The sequence below is a fragment of the Excalfactoria chinensis genome, chromosome 2, assembly GCF_039878825.1.
Source record: "Excalfactoria chinensis isolate bCotChi1 chromosome 2, bCotChi1.hap2, whole genome shotgun sequence".
NCBI lineage: Eukaryota > Metazoa > Chordata > Aves > Galliformes > Phasianidae > Excalfactoria > Excalfactoria chinensis.
In genome coordinates, this window is record NC_092826.1 from 83,990,474 (window position 1) to 83,995,646 (window position 5,173).

The 5,173-nt window shown below is 42.5% G+C and overlaps 1 non-coding gene across 1 annotated transcript; it reads left to right on the forward strand.

Annotated features, from left to right (window-relative positions):
• The first annotated feature begins 4,869 nt into the window (after nucleotides 1-4,869).
• TRNAY-GUA (transfer RNA tyrosine (anticodon GUA)) lies at nucleotides 4,870-4,959 on the forward strand. The gene is given in 2 exon segments: nucleotides 4,870-4,906; nucleotides 4,924-4,959. It is a non-coding gene; the product is annotated as a tRNA-Tyr (tRNA).
• Nucleotides 4,960-5,173: the final 214 nt, after the last annotated feature.

Consider the following 5,173-nt stretch of genomic DNA (forward strand, 5'->3'; position numbering starts at 1 on the left):
ATCTGAAATGTATCTATCTGCTTATGCAGAGGCAGGGATACCAGGAAAAGAGGACTGTATAACATCATAAACACTCATACCTGCCCAAAGACTTCCTGCTTCAAGTGGCTTAAGTGAAGCCCAAATTTGAACCTCATTTTGCAGTAGAACCCCAGTGGGTCCAGCCTCTCACCACCCTGTAAAGCTTACTAGAGTTAGGATGGCTGGTAATTTCATGGGCAATGAAAAATACGGTCAGCTCCATTAGGATGATTATGTGCATTTGGCTCCGATGCACTGGTCTTTGCAGTTGAAGAATAACTTGGAAAAGTCACACTGTTTTTAGAGCTTAGTTTTACATATGGTCTGAGCCCCGCATTCATGCCTCAGACATGCTTCTAACATATTTTGGCCACATTGTGAGGTGTTAAAGTTTAGCTGGAGAAGAGTTTAAACAGTGCTTCTTTACTGGCTTAGGCCCCGTAGCGGTCACTGTTCTCCACTCCTTACCTGTTATTTCTCCTTTAAACCCAGCCACCTCCAGAAGCATGAGCTCTCACACAGCTGATAATTCTTATGTGTCCAAGTAATATGGATTTGGGTCCAAAAGACACGGTCAGTTTGTCTAATTAGCTTCCTGCCACTGTGGCCAAGGCGGAAATTTAAGGTACAGTAATTCATTTTATAGCCACTCTATATGGCACTGAATATAAATTGGAAAAATTCTTTGCTTGAGCAAGATGTGTGGTGATATTGTTATGCCATATTAAAGTGATCTTTAAAAATAAATTAGATTCTCATGATTGAGAGAAACCAGTATTCCCTGCCAAAGCCAGACCTGTCATGGACAAGTCTCCTTACCCAGGACTGCAACATTCTCTTGTGTAGCAGAAATCCAAGCAAGCTTCCAAAAGAGCATACTCTATTTCCTTTCATGTGGGACCTCTGAAGGATTTGCTTTTCACTCTAGAAAGAGTATTGGTATGGGAGAGAACAGCCTATTGGGAACCATGCGTGTTCATCAAGGCCGTGCAAGCACATGTCAAACCAAGTTGGTGTATTAAAAAAGGTTGCCAAATGTTTATGGCAGAAATACTTGCCTCTTTTGTAACTGTTGTGTTTTTCTTGTGGTACATCCTTCTGGGCTCTAAAAGCTGCCCCTTAAACATGGCTTGTGAATGGAAAAAAAATATGCACTTCCAAACTGTCTCCTGGGGAATGAGGGCTCATATCTCTCCCTCTCACACCGATACTTTAATTTCACACTTTCCTCTCTAGCAGTTGAGCTTCTCCTCGTTATATATGACATGCACGTTTCGTTTTCATTAGGGTTTTTCTAGTTTGAGGGGCCTGATGAAGAAGGGAAAGGAAGGGCTGTCTCTTAAAAGGAAGTGGCTGCAGGAGGTGAAGGGCTCTCTTGTGCCCCAGAATGACAGTGCTACTTTTGTGCCCCGTACCACTGCCCTCCCCGAGATGGTGCAGGGTTTTGCTAGCACTGAAACCTCCAGTGAGATAAGAACCATTACAACTGCTATCACAAAGCAATACATACACACATGGGGAAAGAAAAAGGTCTGGAAAGAAGAAAGTATCCGCTGGTCAGAAATACCCTCATTTGCCTGGCCATCTTGATGAGACCTAAACAGAGAGCCTACTGCTGATGAGCTAAGCTTTTGCTTAAACAAAAAACATCAGATGTGGTAATCATTGAATGGAAACTAAGCTCGACTAGATGGGGGTCAGGCTCTCCACTGACTTATGATGTCCAGCAGCTAGGCACTAGAACATTGAATCTGAATAATGCCATGTCCTGATACTGGTTAATTGCCACCCAATTATCAAAACTTTCTGGGCTGATCATCATCTCAGATGAGCTCACACATTATTAATCTTGTCTTTCACCAGGAGAAGCACAAGACCTTGGAAGCCTTTGTGGGAGAGAAGACAGGAATGCCACTCACTACATTTCTCAGCTTAACTTGGCTGGCCAAATGCTTAACTCGCTGAAGAACAGTGACAGTTACAGACAGGCTGTCTCTTTCCATGCCCGCTGATGGGGTGAGCTCTCAGGCACTTGTATAATTGCTACTAGCTGCTGGTGCTAAATTGTTGGCTTGAAAAGGATTGTGCAGTCTGAATCTGATGGCTGACTACTGCCACAGAAACTTCCTTTTAATTGCTTATGGAATTGGACATGTCTATGAAAAGCATAAGAGTTCAAATAATTCAGCTGTAAAAAAAATACTCTTGCGTTAAAATAAGGTTATTATGTAGCAAAATTAAGACATATGTGTTTGAGTATAAGCATATGTAGCTTAGGTTTTGAACACCTGAGGGATACTTCTCTTTGGATGTCTACTACTGATGACAGTGCGGCATCAGAATATCTAGGTGGGTTCTCTGAGGACGACAAATAACGATGTCTGTAAGTAACAGCCTCTGAAACTGTGTTACCTGAAACACAGCCCACACACACTGCCACTGCAATCAAACTTCCCTTATGAAACCCTCATACTCTCCGTACTCTCCGGTTCCTTTCCTTCTGCATTCTCACCTTCCTGCCCCTTGGCATTCATTCACACTGTGTGCTATGGAAGTAGTTTCTGAAGCTGGCCCAAGGAGTTGTGCGCAATATTTACATCACAGCAGAGCCTGTGTGCATCACAGCAGAGCCTGGGGGAATCAGGTAGGTTGGGGGCCTGGTGTGCCAGCTGCTATTCAGCCTTTAAGCACAAAGCCTTAGTCTTAATCTGACCCAAAGAGATTTCTATCTTGAATTTCAACAGGTAGATGGACAGAGATGATTGTTTCACTGATGTTTTGGACTGCACCATTCAAGTTGCTGTGAGTAGCAGTACTTAACAAAACATCCTCCTCTGTTGCAGAGGTGTCACACATGACTGCCAAATTGAGATATCCAAAGTTCATCTCTAGTTGGTGGTGCAGAAACCGCAGCAATCAAAAGGGAGCTTGTATTACAGACCAGGTAGATTTAAAGAGAACACAAAGGCTTCACATATTCATTGTGAGTTGAATCTAATATTTGTATTCAAGACCTGTAAGATAAAACAGCCCCACGAAGTCCCTTAGAATGGATCAGATTTTCTAAGACTTTTCACTGAAGAAAAACACCTTAAGCCATTTAAAGTCATGATAGAAAGTCAGCTTGCAAGTATCCAAATCACTGGAGACCTTCATATACTAATCTAAGCTTAACAAAACACATAGTATTACCAAGTGCAATTGTACAGTCCAGCTATTAGTAGCTTTACCTCTGGCTGTTCTCCATCCTGCTTTTGAGCTACATCCTTTCCTTTCATCTTATTCTACACCACATGAAACAGGTGAGCTGTTCCCTTTATATAGCTCAGGGCTCTGCTCACATGACTCTCAAAGCTTGGAATCTTCATTTAATCAGTTAAAAGCATCGAAATAATCAGAGATCTTTCATGAACTCCATACCAGAATCTAATTCTTTTAAGCATTCAAAGCTTACCATGTTCAAAAAATGAAGAGAAATTTAATTAATTTTTCCTAGGAATATCTACTTTGAAAACCTGCCCTGGGGGGTACACTTGTAGTTTACAAGAATATCTCTCACAAATCATCCATGCTTTTTATTGTCAAGGCAACACTGTGGCTTCTGCATCCCGTTTGTTCATGCATAGATAGTAACAGCATCCACTTTTTATCTGATTCCATTTGAATTATTATCTTGACTTAACTGCCACTGACTTTTTATAGGAAAGAACAAGTGGTTTAGGGTTATCTTCCCTGGTAACAACTTTTGACAGCAGCGAAATGGTGATACTTCCCCATAAGTCTGTATTTGGTACCTCAGCAATGGATGACAGTGCCAATAAGTTAAACTGAACAGAGCAATGATTTTCAGTTTTGGGGTCTCTGAAAGCATGGGTGGGACTAGTGAATTATTTCGAGGTGTCTGTGAAAGGTAACTCAGATAAGGCGGACTCATGACAATAGGCTTAAATTTGCTTGAAGGGACCCTGAAGTGCCCTGGAAAATGCTGTGTGGTCTGCAGACTGGAAAAGATTAAAGCCCTGGGGCCATACATACTATCTGCTCTGATTTAGGAGTTTGGCGATCTGTGGTCATGCATGTTATCAATTGTGCCATTCTTTTTCCAGCAGAAGATTAATCTCACATTCCCGCATATGGGTATCTTCCAGACCTCCTCCCACTGAGACCATCTATCTGACCCCCAAGAGCTCAGATACTGCCGTGCTGGCATCCAGCATTTCTGTTTCTTCCCATACTTTTCTCCACATCATCAATTGACCTGAAAGCTGCTTGCGTGCTTGTGCATGTCATGACACATGGTGAGTTCCAGGATTAGACCTCTGAGAAGTTGTGACAGCACCTCATATGTGAGACAAATATTTCTTCAATGTCTGTTGCTTTCCACCGTTTTCCTTCATTCCTCTGCATTCACTGTGGAGGCTGTCAGGGAGTGTGTTAGCTGATTTGTTTGCTAACTTGTTATAGGATTTGGCTGGGGAACAGTTGTGGGGAACTGTGTGGAAATGAGTCCTCTCTGTTCTCCTAGCTCAGATTAGGAAATATGGCAAGATCGCAGAAGAGTTGGCAAATTTCTTTGTTAAGAAGCAGACAGATTTCATTTGGGTCATCACAGGAATTCCAACCTTAATGCTACCACCAACAACAATCTTACAGGAGCTGTGAACTATTTGGCAGAAAACTGGCAGTTTCATAACCAAAATCCAGTTTTGCAGGGAAGGCTAAACTTATGCCCTTTTTTTTTTTCTGATACTGTTTTGCTTTTGTGAGAAGCAATGCATATGGAAGTCCATTAGAGCCTAAGGCTATTGTTGATGTCGTCTTGACTCATTCTTGGCACTCCCTCATCTTCCTTCGATAGCTCAGCTGGTAGAGCGGAGGACTGTAGGCTGACTGTAGAAAGAAATCCTTAGGTCGCTGGTTCAATTCCGGCTCGAAGGAAAGGTTTTGGAGATTGCTGTCATTTTTTTTTCAGTGATTTTTGTCTTTCACTCACATCTGGATTTTACAGCTTGGCAAAGCTGCCCTTTCCAGCCGTATTCCACTCTTGGCAAAATGAGAGAGTTGCTTTACTTGTGGATCTGGGCAGCCTGGTCAAGTGGTTGGCGGCCCTGCCTATGGCAGGGGGGTTGAAACTAGGTGATCATTATGGCCC